Here is a 16,449-nt window from a genome sequence, read left to right on the forward strand (position 1 = left end):
TGCTGCCCAGTCTCATCTGCTTGGAGAAGGAAGGCTCTGACCCCTGAAAATTCTGACTTGACTTGGACATTGAACACTCTGCTCAGTGTTAGGCCATCTCTTGCCGCATGGAATGAATCTGTTTCTTTTGGCTCGCCCATCTATGATCCATGCAGCAGCTATAGATATCTTTTAAAAATTATTGATTATGGGGGCTTCCCTGGTGGCACAGTGGTTGAGAGTCGGCCTGCCGATGCAGGGGACATGGGTTCGTACCCCGGTGCGGGAAGATCCTACATGCCGCGGAGCAGCTGGGCCCGTGAGCCATGGCCGCTGAGCCTGCGCGTCTGGAGCCTGTGCTCCGCAACGGGAGAGGCCACAACAGTGAGAGGCCCGCGTACCGAAAAAAAAAAATTATTGATTATGTCATGCCCTTCCTCTGCTTACGACCCTTACGGAGCTTTCCTCTACTCTTGGAATAACATTCTAGCACATGATCGGCTCTGGCCTCCCTTTCCCTTCTTCCCTTCTACATCTCTTACTCCTCACTCAGATGCGTCACCAGCTTCTGGAGGACTCTCAGCTCTTCCAACTCCATGGTCTTTTGCTGATACCATTCCCACGCCTCTTCATTTGGTCGGCTCTTGTCCTTCATATCTTGGCTTAAACTTCACGTCCTCAGACAGGTTTTCCCCATCCCCCTGTAGCTCTTATCCTAATTCATGATTATACATTTACTTCTTTTCTTATTTATTTTCCGTCTCTGCCACTAGGTCATGAAACTCCATCAAGGTAGGGATCATACCTGTTTCATTTATCCTTATCTCCCTAACAGCTAGCATGGTGCCTGATCTATAGTGAGTACTCGATTGACACTTGTTCAGTAAATGGATGAATGAACTAATGAGTGAACGAGATGCTGGTTTCTCAGTGGATGCACTGATCTTCTAGGAAGTACACAGAGGATCCGTCTGACTTTGAGTCGCTGCATGCTGTTCAGGGTCATGAGCCATCTTATACTGCCCTTGGGCCTCGTTAGCCTGGCCCCTCTGCCTTTTGTGCTTACCTGAAACTTCGAGCTTCTTGGTCCTGGCTGCTGAAGCCAGTGGAGCTGAAGGGCCTCCATCGCCCACATCCTATGCTTTGGTCCTATCCTGCCTTGGCCCTTGGCTCTTTCTGTGTAGGCTGGTCCACAATTAACAGAGTCAGTAAGGGTGAGTAAAGATGTTTGCAGAGCACCTCAGATCACACGGCTGATTCAAGACCTGACCTCACGTCTCCTGGCTCCACAACAGTGATTTTCCTATTATACCCTGCTGCTTCCCAGACACCACAAAAATTGCTGGTCTTTGTGCTAGCAATGAAGATTATCATACACGCTACCCCTTACTACAACAGTTTTTACCAGGAGTGCAGGGGTTCATACTCCCACGGGCACATCAGAATTTCAAGGAAATGAGAAGTAATGTGACTTTTTTCCCATTTAGTTAAAAAATATAGTGGTGATGAATGATTATTATACAATGGTCAAATGGTACAGAAGTATATACGTAAAAAAGGAACATCTGTATTCATACCCCTCTCCCCACTTCATCCCAATCTAATTCTCCTTCCCACTTCTTTCCTCAAAAGTAACTACTTTTAACAGTGTAGTGTGATTAAGTCCAGGCCTTTTTAATATATTTATAAATATTATGTATAAATAATTTATATACATATATATTAAATAGTTTATTTTTTAAAATCCTGTAGAGTTTTAAACACATATTCAATATTATTTTTAAAATTGTGTGTGTTGGGACTTCCCTGGTCCCAACAGGGAAGTGGTTAAAAATTCGCCTTCCAATGCAGGGGAAGTGGGTTCAATCCCTGATCAGGGAACTAAGATCCCACATACTGTGGGGCAACTAAGCCCACGTGCTCTGGAGCCCATGCGCCACAACTAGAGAGAGGCCCGCACGCCACAACGAAGAGCCCTCTTGCCGCAAGTAAGACCTGATGCAGCCAAATAAATATTTAAAAAATAAATAAATTAAATAAAACTGTGTGTGTTGAAAGTGAAAAAAGGACACTACTTTTGTGATGGAACAAACTCTTGGCTGATGGAGCACAGTCAAGAGGCCTTGTTCTGGTATGTGTATAAAGAGATGGCAGGAGAACCAGCAGAACCTGGGGCTAGAACTAAAGCAAAGGAAGTCTTCTTTGTGAGATGGCTCGGAGGCTCTCACCAGCAGCAAAAGCGGTAGGCACAGTTCATTAGGACACCCTTGTGGTGCAAGGCCACAGCCTATCACCGACAGTCTGACAGGACCGAGATGGAGATGACGATGTGGGCAGAAGGAAGGGAGTTGAGTAGGTATGTTAGGATGAAAAACAGGACAAAAAAGGATTTGTGAAGACAATGAGAAGACAAGCCATAGACTAAGAGAAAATACTCGCAAAAGCATATCTGAAAAGGACTGTTATCTCTCTTAAAACTCAACAATAAGAAAATGAACAACCCGATTAAAAAATGGGCAAAAGACCTGAACAGACCTTTCATCAAAAGAAGTGTACAGAAAGCAAAAAAAGCATAAAGATGCTTTACTTCATATGTCATCAGGGAAATGCAAGTTATAACAACATGGAGATATCACTACACACCTATTAGAATGGCCGAAATCCACAACACTGACAACATAAAATGCTGGTGAGAATGTGGAGTGACGGGAACACTCACACTGCTGGTGGGAATGCACAATGGTATGAAACAGCCACTTCGGAAAACTGTTTGGTGGTTTCTCACAATACTAAACGGATCCTTACCGTATGATTCAGCAATTGCATTCCTTGGTATCTTCTCAAATGAACTGAAAACTTTTGGCAACACAAAGACCTTACACGAATGTTTATAGCAGGTTTATTCATAAATGCCAAAACTTAGAAGCAACCACAACGTCCTTCAGTAGGTGGACAGATAAACTGTGGTATATTCAGACAGTGCAGTATTATTCAGCAGTAAAAAAAAACAAAAAAAAAAACAGCTATCAAGCCATAAAAAGACATGGAGGGCTTCCCTGGTGGCACAGTGGTTAAGAATCCACCTACCAATGCAGGGGACACGGGTTCGAGCCCTGGTTCGGGAAGATCCCATATGCCGCGGAGCAACTAAGCCCGTGATCCACAACTACTGAGCCTGCGCTCTAGAGCCCGGGAGCCACAACTGCTGAGCCCGTGTGCCACAACTACTGAAGCCTGTGTGCCTAGAACCTGGGCTCTGCAACAAGAGAAGCCACCACAATGAGAAGCCTGCACACCACAACAAAGAGTAGCCCCCGCTCGCCACAACTAGAGAAAGCCTGCGTGCAGCAACGAAGACCCAATTCCCCCAAAAATAAATAAATAAAATAAATAAATAAAAAAGAAACAAAGTCTATTAAAGAAAACCCCAAAACCTCCAAATATTTAAGACATGTAGACAGGGGTACTAAGAACTCTAGTTTGATATTAATGATGTAAGTATATGACTAGTCTCACATGGACAGACAACAAGGTACTACAGAGAGTAGGCTGGAGCAGTAAGTAGCCAAAAGGAAAAGAGAAACAGGATAAAGAAAGGGCACGAAGCCCTCCTATCAGGGGCTCCATCAACACACTAGAGACTAGTAGTATACTAGCTGGCTATATATATTTGTGCTCCTGATACCTGCAAATAAAAAGATGCTAACCATTGTTTTAAAAAAAAAAGAGAATTTGTAACTGCCCTTCTCCCCCATCCAGTGGGGCTTGTGAGGCACAGGAGCTCCCTGTGCTGGGAGCTCAGTGCCCAGTTTTCACCCTGGCATTGCCTCTGGTTTGCTGTGCAACCTGGGACAAGTCCCTTACGCTCTCTAGGTCCATTTTCTCTTTGTGTAAAGTGGGCTTGCAATTCTCAAGGGTCTCTTATTTCTTAAGGTTTTATGCATTATTTCCTGGGAGCAGAACTTTTTGAACATTTCCTAAGATAAGGGTAATTAATTAGAGTAACCATTTACTAAGTATTATTGTCTCATTTAATCTAGAGAACAACTCTCTACTATTAGCCCTGTTTTACAGATGGGGCAACTGAGGCTTAGGGAAATTGACCAATGCCACAACGCTGATCAGTGGTGGCATCAGGATTCGAAGAAGGTAGACTCCTCTGCCCTCCCTCTCCACCACTCTGCAGGAAGAGCCTCTAGGTTCTGTGGCCTGGGAGAGGAGAACAGAGAATATAAAATAAAAGCACTTTATGTTAGACAGGAAATGGGTCTGACCTTGGACACTCTCCCAGTTACCTCTAACATCACAGAGAACAATGGCAGAGCCCCGAGGGCACAGCAAACTTCAGAGGATGGAGGGTGTGGAGGTTTCAACATCACTGGTGAAGGAAAGGCAGAGGACTCTAGGGGCTGAACTCTGGAGATACGAATGCATTTAGGGGAAGATAATATGGACTTATAAAACAAGGGAAAAATTAAAGGGTTATCACTCCACTAGACTGTTTAGAAAATTTACAACTTTTCTTCTTTTTGTGAATCACAAATTTCTTTTTCTTTGAGATAAAGAATTGATCCTCTCAGAGAAAAAGCAAACATTAATCATTAAACTTTGCCTACAATTTCATGACGTTTATCAAATTCCTAAGAAGACCCATGGCCTAGGGAGACTCCTAAGAATCGTTAACCAATAATTATGTTAAAAGTAATAGTGGGGCTTCCCTGGTGGCGCAGTGGTTGAGAGTCCGCCTGCCGATGCAGGGGACACGGGTTCGTGCCCCGGTCCGGGAAGATCCCACATGCCGCGGAGCGGCTAGGCCCGTGAGCCATGGCCGCTGAGCCTGCACGTCCGGAGCCTGTGCTCCACAACGGGAGAGGCCACGACAGTGAGAGGCCTGCGTACAGCAAAAAAAAAAAAAAGTAATAATGGAAACCAACCATTTAAGTGTCAAGTACTCTAACATTTACAAAATAACTTTGCATACATTACTTAATCTTTCCAATAAGTAGGCTGTTAATCCCCACCCCACCCCCACCCCCTTTATTTTTTTGGCCACACCAAACACAGCACGTGGGATCTTAGTGGGATCTTAGCTCCTCGACTGATAGGGATAGAGTAGGATAGTACTCTATCTTACTCTATCCATCACAGGTAGTTATAGAAGTACCAGCAGGGGATTACAGATAGAGAGGGAAACCTAGGGAACTTTGGGATACGACTGTAAGTTAATGATCGCTCAAGAACTATCGGGAACGTCGTGGAACGAAGCAGGCTTGTTTAACTATAAAGCCATAAATAAAAGCATGAGATATGCCCAGGTTATTAAGTGAAAGAAAAAAATGAGGCCTGCATTCTGCTGGTGGAGTTCAGCAAGACAGGGATCCTTAGGACCAAGGACCGGAATTTAAGGGAAAGGTGACATCCCAAAGTAGGAGACCCTCATTATACAGAAACCTGAGACTATTCAACATATTTTAGTATATGTGACCACCCTGCTGCAGATTTGAGTAAGCGCTATGACAGTGCTAGTGTGACCTCATAGGGTCAAACAGTCTCCTGCCTGATACAAAGGAGGAGCCAGTGATGTAAGCCTGATGTCTACTCGAAGAGTGAGGAAGGCGGTCTTTTCCCCCTCCCCCACTTTCCTTTGACTATAAAAATGTAGCCTGCTTAATCCTTGGGGCAGAGCCCCCTCACCTGCCAGCTTGTACCCCGCACAAGCATCCTATATTAATAAATCTACTTCTTGCCTATCACTTTGCCTCTCGCTGAATTCCTTCTGCGCTGAGACACAAAGAACCTGAGCCTCAGTTAAGTCCAGACACAGGTGAGTGACTCTAATTAAAAGACTGGGCTCAAGTCCCAGTCTGGGTTTAGGTTGGGTTTGAGTCCCAGCACGTGGGTTCAAGTCCCAATCAGTGGCACACGGTTTCACAACCAGGGATCAAACCCGTGCTCCCTGCAGTGGAAGCGCAGAGTCTTAACCACTGGACTGCCAGGGAAGTCCCACAATACCCATTTTTATAGGTGAGAAAACTGAGACTCAAAAGAGCCAGGGAAGGGGTGACTGTACTTGGGCAGGTTTCTTTTAGGAGGGCCACATACGCTTATACCCCTTTATACAGTATTAAATTCACTTCTACCTTTACTTTTTTAAAGAACAAGATTGTGCCCATCAGTGTGTAACAGATGTGGCTCATTCTTCATTGTTTTTACAACTGTGTAGTATTTTGTTAGAGGCTGCATCATGGGTTATTTAACCAGTCCCCTACTGGTGAGTATTTTGGCTCTTTCCCAAGCTGAAACGGGTAATTATGCACATATGATTTCCTACATATATGAGAAGTTGCCTGTTAGATACATTCTCAGAAGTGGGTTTAGTAGGTCAAGGGCATATACTTTTAAAGTTTTCACAATAACAAGTTATCCTCCAAGGGGTACCACTCATTTGCTTTCCACAAGCCGACAGTGAGAGGGACCGTTTCTGTCTATCCCAGCAAGCGCTGGGTGCCACACTTCTCACCCTGGATCGGTCTCTGAAGAGTGCAAGTGGCAGCTCCTTGTGGGGCTGCACTCCTGGACTCGGTTCCTATTCCTCACTTTATCAAAGATTTTGTACGACTGGAACCTGTCTGAAGGTGAGAGTTAAGACGTCAGGGCCCAGGAAACTATGTCTTGGAGAAGCGCCTGAAAGGACTCTGTGGAAATTAGGACAGCCAGACTCATGCCCTGCCCCTCCTTGAAGGGCTGTCATTAAGATAAGGGAGCACAAAGTGCTGTGCATCCAGGTGGGGTGAAGGTCAACAGCAGGTATGGTGCAGCAGCTCTCCTACTAATCTAAGAAAGCCCTCAGGGACATAGAGAATAGACTTGTGGTTGCCAACGGCGGGGGCAGTGGGAGAGGGCTGGATTGGGAGTTTGGGATTAGCAGATGCAAACTATTATATATAGAATGGATAAACAACAAGGTCCTACTGTATGGCACAGAGAACTATATTCAATATCCTGTGATAAACCATAATGGAAAAGAATATGAAAATGAATGGGTATATATATGTATAACTGAGTCAGTTTGCTGTACAGCAGTAATTAACACAACATTGTAATTCAATGATACTTCAATTTAAAAAAAAAAGCCCTCAGATCTCGCCAACATTCTCCCTAGAAGACTGCTGAGGTAGTGAGCTCCCTGTCAGTAAGGGTGTTCAAGCAGAGACCAAGGTATGCCGGACAGGGTTGACTGGTAGTTTCTATTCCCACATCTTTTTGGTGTGTCTTCCTCTATTGCAGAGGCTGGAAAGGGAAGTTAGTTACATCTCCTATACTCCTGGAAGCTACAGTTCTGTCTATAAAACAGGAAGGTCAAAAGGTGGTGGAGGATATCTGCTGCTTCAGGCTGTTTTCTGCTTCAGGGGAGGCTGTAGAGAGGACGCGTTTTTCTATAGAGTCATCCTGGCTTTGTTCTCGAGGTTGTCTAGAGGCATGCTCCAGGGGTCTCCTGCTTCCCTGCCTTCCTGATTATGGGGGAGGTGGTGACTCCCTGGGTGCCACTTCAGAGGCATTGTTCTGAGAATTCTTCCTGTAAGTCCAGTCTACAGCCCCCTCCTCCGACCCTCCTAATGGCTCTGTAAGCCCCTAATTCCCATTATGAAATCTATTTCTGGTATTTTCCTGCGTAAAATACGGTTTCCTACCCTAACCCTGACTGATGGGAGGCAGGGATGTGCAAAACCTATAATGTAGTTTCATTCTCTCAATTTCTATGACTTTTCCACATTGTTCCATGGCAGAAAAAGCAGTACTCGAAATCCGATGTTTTTACTGAGGGACATGTGGCGATGCTGGCAGGAGAAAGGGGTGGCCCAGCTCGCCCCTCACTTCCCTGGCTGCATCTCCAGGCCCTGACTTGCCAAAGCAGAGGTGAGTTTGATGTGTCCCATGGCTTCTCAGATCTACTCTCTCTTGTTCCCTTGGCACTGATGCTAAGTCTGGCCCTAATTGTACTCAGGGTTCCAGGACAGGTGGCCTGACCTTAACTTGGGGGTTTTCTGGGGATAAGTGATAAAGAACATTTCCTTCCTCTGCTGCCTTGTGGGCTCTTGAGGAGGAAGCTCCCCATGAAATGGGTAAAGTTGTGACAGAAAATTCACAGGATGCCAGAACCAGACTTAGCCCTGCCCACAATCTGAGGGAGAAATCCCTGTTATAAGCGCTACCCACATTGTGCTTAATACCCATTGTCTCCTTTAACCCTGTCAACAACTCTAAGCAATAGGACTTATTCTCACCATTTTACCTATGGCTCAGAGATGGGGACAGCTTGCCCAAGGTCACACAGCTAACATGGAAGTCACAAAAGCAGGATGGGAATGAGTGTGTTTTTCTGTGATCTTAACTACAGGTTGTCCAGCATCCTAGAAGCCATCTAGTTCAACGTTCTCTCCCCTCCCATAAAATGCCTGAAGGTTTCCTCTTCCTCGTGTGTTACAATCTTTCCAACAGACAGTGGAAAATATGTATTAGATGGAAATTAGCACATTTTGACTAACAATTTTATATTTAGAAGTTTACCTATAGGATATAATAGGGAGTGTTCAAACATGTATGTAAACTCAAGGGTACTCATTACAGCCTTAGTTGTACTTGTAAAATTATAAGCAAGCTATTTGTCAAGTCATAATGCTAGGGAAATTAATGATGATACATTTATCCAATTGAATGGTATTCAGTTATACATGGTAATATATATTGAAATTAACTGATATGTAAATCCAGGTTTTTCAAAAGTTAATTTGTCCATCAGTTACTGAGTATCAACTATGTTTGAGGCACTTCACCCATGTCATTCTCTCTGTTATTTCAGTTTTGTGTGCACATCTCTTCCTCCCAGGGCTGCGAGACCCTTAGAGGCAGGGACGTGAATGATGTCACGTGCTCACTGCTGTAGCCCCACGATGCCCAGGTGCTCAGTAATGTTGAGTAAATGGACCCCTAAAGAGTTATGCTTAGGATTTAAAAATTATCTTTAAGGAGCATTATTTTTTGCCACCAACACAACTTCTCTAAACCTCTCTTTGCCTGTCTGTCAAGATTTAGCTCCTGGAGTTACTGGAAAGAAGAAGGGAAAAGTTCCCATAAAAGTCTCCAGGTGCAAGATCTCAGGCCCAGGAGCTCCTGTCGGGGAGGTAAGGAGACTTATGAGATCCCGCTGACCTCTTCCGGGCAGGAGGAGACCTGGTGGAGATGCTGCTAGACACTCCCTGGGGGCCACCGGAGCATTCCTTGGGCTGCTGAAGGAGGTGCCTCCCGCCCCAGGCAGGCAGACACCTCACTCTTGCGCTCAAGCACCGTGCGGGTGAGGGGCTGGGAGTGGTCATGGCTTTGGCAGGGGTTGAGCAAGCACAGGTTTGGCATGCAGGAGCTGCAACGCCCAGCTCTCAGCTGTGTGAGCCATAGAAGGCTCAGGAGCTTAAATACTGCACTGCCTACCTCGCCTGTTGTGATGCAGGCTCTGCTCCTTGGGAAGAACAAATGGCCAAAAGCATGAATGGATGGATAGATGGGCTTCTCCTACCCTCAACACGGAGACGCCTCACAGTTGCTCTACGAGTCTGTTCTTTCTCTTCCTCCTTCCGATGAAGTACCCCCATGCTGGCCACTCTGCTGGGCGCTGGGGATCCACCGGGGCCAGGGTGCAGTCCCTGCCTTCCATGAGCTTAGCTGGAAATCATGAATATCAATCAGGGTTTCCCATACATAAATTAAAAAAATTTCAACTGCGATAAGCGCTCTGAAGGAAAATTTAGCAAGGCTGAGTGTGTGTAACAAAAGCAGTTTCTCTTATAAAGGGGATCAGGAAGGTTTTCCTGAGGAAGAGGGAAGTCCCCTGCTCAGCAATGTTCTCTTCGCCTTGCTGCTGTAACAACATGTGGCTTCCCCCTGAGGTCACTGCTTCCTCTGCAGGCCTCTAAGAGAGGGCTGCTTTCCTCTCTCCTCTCTAAGACAGCTCCCTTGGAACACATGGCAGCAGTCTGCAGCACCTCTACTTGTTGCGGCATGCACAGCCCTCAGGGCCGCCCCCTCTTCCACTTAACACCCTCTTTCTCTCTTTTTCCCTTTCTTGCCCTCTCTCTCTCCCTCCACCATTTCCCTATGATCATTCTTGATTAGTTCAACCACATAAAGGAATCACCTGTACTCCAGCCCCTTACGTCCTTGACCACCTTTTCTTCCAGTTTGTCCTCCACACACCGACTCCCACCATCACACCCCAGACCTTGTCATTATCAAAACCTGCACCACTATTCTGAAAAAAGTTTTATTGAAGTATGGCTGATTTACAATGTTGTGTTCCTACACCACTTTAAAAGTCTCTATTTCAAGCATCCCATTCTCTGGGTGCCTCACCAACACCTACTGGTCCATCTCACATCCACTAATTTGCAGACCCTACCAGATCTTTGACCACGTCAGGGCCTCCTGTCCACTGATGCTGCTCTGAGACCCAGCCACTGCTCTTCGCCCCCTCATAGCTTCATTCCCCTTTTTACCCAGTGATTGGTCATTTGTGGAGTCTCCCTGCCATACACTGTCATCTCTCTTGTCCCTCTCCTTGTATTGTATCCACCTTCCAAAGCCACAACACTGACCGGATGCACCTTTGCCTCTACTTTGAGACTACACCCAAGTAGTTGAATGTGGCTAGAGAACAACAGCCGGATTTGCCAACCCGTCGCATTTTAAATTTATGAAAACCTCAGGTGGGTCCTAGCACTGCAGGGAAAATCTACTCTTTGTCTTATTTATGTGGTTCTTCCACTCTTCAAGAGGACTATTTCCTACCTCTTCTCTCTATTCAAACCTCCATTACTCTCCCCTTTTCACTGTCAGCCGATGGCATTGTTCTCATTTCATTGAGAAAACAGAAGCAATCAGAAGATAACTTCCTTATCCTCCAGCCACTAAATCTATCCACTGACCTGTGTCTGAATCCATATACGAGGCTTTTTCTCCCATGAAAGTGGCTGAGCCATCCTCATCCTGTCCTCAGTCCCTTTATCTTGAGCACTGGATCTCATCCCCTTTCCTTCACCTACTCAAGAGTCTTCCTCCTGCAATGATCCTTCCCTCTCTCTTGCACCATCAGTCCTTCCCTTTCTACGGCATCATTCCCATGAACATATAAACATACCATAGTACCTTTAATCTCTCATCTCTCTGCTCCCTTTCATAGCAAAACTCCTTAAAGAGTTGTCTCTATTCACTCTCTCCAATTTCTCACTTTCCATTCTCTTGAATCTACCTCAGCCGACTTTCATCCTTATTATTTAACTGAAACTGCTTTTGCCAGTGGCAACTATGGTTCCTGTTGCCAAATCCAATGGCTAAAACTTAGCCCTCCTCTCAGTTGTCTTGACAGGAGTAGACACTTCAGTCCCCACCCCCCTTTCCTTTTGGCCGTGCCACGCGTCATGTGGGATCTTAGTTCCCCGAACAGGGATCAGGGATCAAACCTATGCACCCTGCAGTGGAAGCGCAGAGTCTTAACCCCTGGACCACCAGGGAAGTCCTCAGTCCTTTTTACACACACTATTTTCACCGCTGTGGTGACAGACTCTAAGATTCCGCCTCCTTTGATATTTATGGTATTCATGCCCTTGTTTATCTCCTCCTCTTGAGTGTGGGTGGGACCTGTGCTTGCTTCTAACCAATAGAATGCGGCAAAGATGATGTAATGTCACTTTCATGATTACATCGTCATATAAGGTCTTGGTTTACTAGCAGACTCTAGAGACTTCGAAGTTAGTTGGCTTTAAAGAAGTAAGTAGTCATGTTAGGAGGCCCATATGGTTAGGAGCTGAGGGCCAGCGAGAAGCTGACAGGCAGCAAGAAGCTGGGGCCCTCGGTCCTACAACAGCAAAGGAATTAGTTGTGCCAGAAACCTGAGCGAGCTTGGAGGAATATTATTTTCCAGTTGTGCCTCCAGATGAGACTATAGCTCAGCCAACACGTAGTTGCAACCTGTGAGCCCCTATAAGCTTAGGACCAAGTTAAGCCATGCCTGAACTTCTGACCCAGAGAAACTGTGAGACAATAAATGTATGTCACTTTAAGCCACGAAGTTTGTGGTAATTTATTACACAGCAATAGGAAACTAATATAACCATTCATCTTCTTTTATATGGTTATGTTTTTTCCATAGTGGCATCTTATACTGTATTTTTAAAAACTCAGACACAAGTTATTTGCATATTAAACAGGTACTATTCTGTACCTTCATATGGTAAATCATGACCACGGAACCCTAGGGTCTAAGTGAGGGGTCAGAAGAGAACCCAAAGGTTCTCACACTTCTTACCAAGTGTGACCCTGACCAAACACCTTTGTCTCTCTGAGGTTCAACTTCCCATATATAAAATGTATAGGAGATTTCCCTGGCAGTCCAGTGGTTAGGACTTTCACTGCCGTGGCCTGGGGTTCAAACCCCGGTCAGGGAACTAAGATCCCGCAAGCCAAGTGGTGTGGCTAAGGGAAAAAAAAAAAAAAAAATGAATGGGTTGCAGCAGACCATCTCAAAGAAACTTTAAAGTGTAATATATAATGATTCTGTGGCTGACTGAGGGCCTATCCAGTCTTCTTTGGAGGGAGGGATGTTGCTGAAGCAGGGAACAGAAGGACTCACAGAGCTGAAAGATTTGGGAGATGAATTTCTTCCCCTATTTCATCGGTGAGAAACTGAAGCCCGGATGAAAGGGACTTGCTAGTACATGGCAGAGCTAGCCTCAGCCCTTTCCTTTGGGCCCCTACATCAGTGTTTTCTTGGCAACAGGAGACACTTCTCTCTTCTAAGCTCTCCCAGGTCCTTTGTTACCGTTGTGAGGTAACCCCAAGGTCTGCCTGCCCTACAGGGGCTTAGTGGGTTTGCTCCAGATCTCTTAGAGGGCTTGGTTCCAATCCTGGGAATATTCCTCACCCAATGCTGCCTTTTCCTGCCTTATTTCAGGAGGACCTACCAGTTGGTGCTGTCTTATGCCGAGACTGAGATCAAGGAAGCTATTGGCTGAGTAAGAGGTTAGGGGAAGATCTGTGGGTACGATGGAAGCTGTAAGTTGGTTTCAGATAGATTGGAAGCTAGAGCTTTGGAGAACCTGAGCCCAGTAAGCTCTCGGAGGCTTCCCGCCACACACTCCTACTTTAAAAATTAATATTCACGGGGCTTCCCTGGTGGCGCAGTGGTTAAGAATCCACCTGCCAATGCAGGGGATACGGGTTTGAGCCCTGGTCTGGGAAGATCCCACATGCCGCGGAGCAGCTAAGCCCGTGCGCCACAACTACTGAGCCTGTGCTCTAGAGCCCGCGAGCCACAACTACTGAAGCCCGCATGCCGAGAGCCCGTGCTCCGCAACAAGAGAAGCCACCACAAGGAGAAGTCTGCGCACCGCAACAAAGAGTAGCCCCCGCTCACAACTAGAGAGAGCCCGTGCGCAGCAACAAAGACCCAACGCAACCAAAAAAAAAAAAAAAAAATTAATATTCACATTTTTAAAAAGACGTCCATAGTTAAACCCTTAATTTTTTTAATCAAAGGATTTATAATTAAAGCTAGAGTCTCCTTATCTGACCCTCTCCATTCCTCTTTCTGGGGCTAGCCTTTTTTTTTTAATTGGTTTTTTGTTTTAGTTCTTCAGTTCTCCATCTCTTTGTATAATACACTTTAATGATATTTCTCAACTAATCAACATGCTGTTAGATGAAAATTTATGCCTGTCAATCTCCCCCACTCCTCCTGTCAATATAATTATTTCACTTTTAGTTCTTTTTTACTTATCTTTGTACTTTTAAAAATTATATAAGCATAAAGATAAACTTCTTAAATTATAAAGAGTATTTGTGTTAGTTTCCTATTGCGGTTTTAGCAAATTACCACACGTTTTGTGGATAAAACAAGAGAAATTTGTTGTCTTACAGTGCTGGAGGTCAGAAGTCCTAAAATCAAGATGTTGGCAGGGCTGTGTTTTTTTCTGGAGGCTCTAGGGAGAATCCCCTTCTTTGCTTCTCCAGCTTCTAAAGGCCTCCCGCACTCTCTTGGCTTGTGGCTCCATCTCCAAAGCCAGTAGAGGAGCATCTTCTCTTCTCTGACCTTTCTGCTTCCCTCCTATAAGAACCATTGTGATTACATTAGGCCCGACTTGGATAATCCGGTATAATCTCCTCTTGTCAATATCTTTAACTTAATCACATCTTCAAAGTCTCTTTGGCCATCTAAGGTAACATATTCACAGGCTGTGGGGATTAGGACCTGGACAGCTTTGGGGGCCATTATTCTGCCTACTCCACCATTCATCCCAGTTTACCTGGAACAGTCCCACTATATGCCTGGTGTCCTGGTGTAACTATTAATACAGCTCCCATTGTAAAGCAATTATACTCCAATAAAGATGTTTAAAAAATATTAATACAGCCCCTTTTATTCTCAAAAGTGTCTCCACTTGAACAAAAAATTATAACACCCCACTTATCCAATGTTTCCCAATCTCTTTTATACCATAACACATGTGGAAAACGATAACATTTTATAGATCCTCAGGATATAAGAACAAGCCTACTCATGACTAGAGGTAATTGTCTCAGAAGCTCTGGCCACGTTAGGACCCAGCTGGCTGCTCCAAGGGGCAAAAGTATCAACATCTCAGCACCCCTACAACCCACTTATGGTACGCCATTGGCCACTGCATACCACTGCAAAGTCTTCCTTACACTAAAGCAATATAATATGTTTTAAAGCCTGTTCTTCTGATATGCTCCTGTGTGAGCAGCATTTAATTCCAAGGAGTGTACCCGGGTTCTCATACACATGCCCTGACGCTCCTGTCATTGCAATCCTGCCTGCGGGTTAGTTCAGGTTGTCAGACTGCTGGCATCTTTTCCCATATGCCCTCTGGTTCTGTGTCCCTGCAGAATTCCCCATCCCTCGCGCATTCTCCCAGGCACCAAGAGTGTTGGTGTGGTGGCAGAGAGGTCCCGTTGGATTCTCTGGATGGGCTTTTTAGACAGCTTGCAAAATTTTTCTCTGGGTCTTCAGAGTGCATACGTCTCTTAACTTTGTAACACATGTTTTTTTTCTTTAAACATACTTCGTTTACCACAAAGCCGTTAGTGGTAAAACATTTTATCAACATTACCTCCTTTCTAATCATCAAAAGTCACAAGAGCTTGGCTCAGAGGCACGTTGTAGTGTAGATATGGCACCAGCACTTTTCCTAGTATCTGAGCTGCTGTTTGTTCCCTTAGTGGGGTCCTTGCTTTAACGGCTGCTTTTCATTTCAACCACATTGCTAATTTACTGAACAGGATGCATCTTCCTTGGTCATCACCATGTTACATAATGATGGTGTTTGCCTTTCTTTATAACAATTCCTAATTTCTATAGCCATTTCTAATTTCCATTCCCAAATTAAGAATTTTTTTGTTTTTTGCATACGCTGGCCTCTCACTGTTGTGGCCTCTCCTGTTGCGGAGCACAGGCTCTGGACACGCAGGCTCAGCGGCCATGGCTCATGGGCCTAGCCGCTCCGCGGCATGTGGGATCTTCCCGGACCGGGGCACGAACCCGTGTCCCCTGCATCGGCAGGCGGACTCTCAACCACTGCGCCACCAGTGGAAGCCCCCAAATTAAGAATTTTTAAGTGAACTTTTTGGCACTGTGCCACTTAATGCATTCTTGAATTATACTGTTATGGCTTACAGAATAGTTTAAATTACACTAACAAAGAATGCTTACTACAGATAATTACTCAATCCACCCATAGAAGTTCCATGTGAACAACGGCATTTCTCTCTGGTTTCTGACAAAAATGGGTGGGCACTTCTGTGTCCCAGCCGAAGTGTAGCACACTTTACAGTTCACTCTTTTGAACATCAGTCAGGCTATTATAAGATACCTCGTGAAAGTTTAAATTTGGGTAGGATTCTAAATACTCTAAATTCTGCATACAAAGTAGGACTTCATTAACATTTTTATACCTCACCATCTTAAATACATGTAATGCAGCTATGTATACAGAGACCGTGTTGTGTACCCTGGGTGTTTTTGTTTTTTCCTTATCCAAATGTGCTCCTTCTACATGTGCTATTTTGTAACTGCCATGTATGTGGGGGCCAAGGGCTGGGAAGCCAGAACCAGGAGACACATGACGTGTGTGACTCTGGGTGTGTTGCCCCTCCTCTCTAGGCCTCGGTTTCTCCACTAAGGATGAGAGGTTGGACTCACTGAGCCAAGAGGGGCTTTCCAGCTCTGATAATCTAGAGTTAAAGGAGGCTCCCTGGAAGAATCCCTCATTCTCTTTATATCTAGGGATGTAAATAGAAGAAAAAGAGAACAAAGGGGAAGGAAAAGAAACAGCTACAAGAAAAAACGGGAAGGAGCAGATACGTGTTGATAAGAGAAGGGGAAAGGAAAGAAGCAGCAAGATG

At 45.1% G+C, this 16,449-nt stretch overlaps 1 protein-coding gene across 1 annotated transcript in view; it reads right to left on the bottom strand.

Moving 5' to 3' along the window:
* Nucleotides 1–16,449, bottom strand: part of SLC36A2 (solute carrier family 36 member 2) — a 75,077-nt gene that overhangs the window by 51,797 nt on the left and 6,831 nt on the right. Inside the window, exons 2-3 of the mRNA XM_060144059.1 lie at nucleotides 13,943–14,131; nucleotides 9,551–9,696 (exon numbers count right to left, since the gene is read on the bottom strand). The gene's annotated coding sequence lies outside the window, so the exon portion shown is untranslated. The remainder of the gene's footprint in view (nucleotides 1–9,550; nucleotides 9,697–13,942; nucleotides 14,132–16,449) is intronic.

The sequence above is a fragment of the Lagenorhynchus albirostris genome, chromosome 3 (genome assembly GCF_949774975.1).
Source record: "Lagenorhynchus albirostris chromosome 3, mLagAlb1.1, whole genome shotgun sequence".
In the NCBI taxonomy this organism is placed as follows: Eukaryota; Metazoa; Chordata; class Mammalia; order Artiodactyla; family Delphinidae; genus Lagenorhynchus; species Lagenorhynchus albirostris.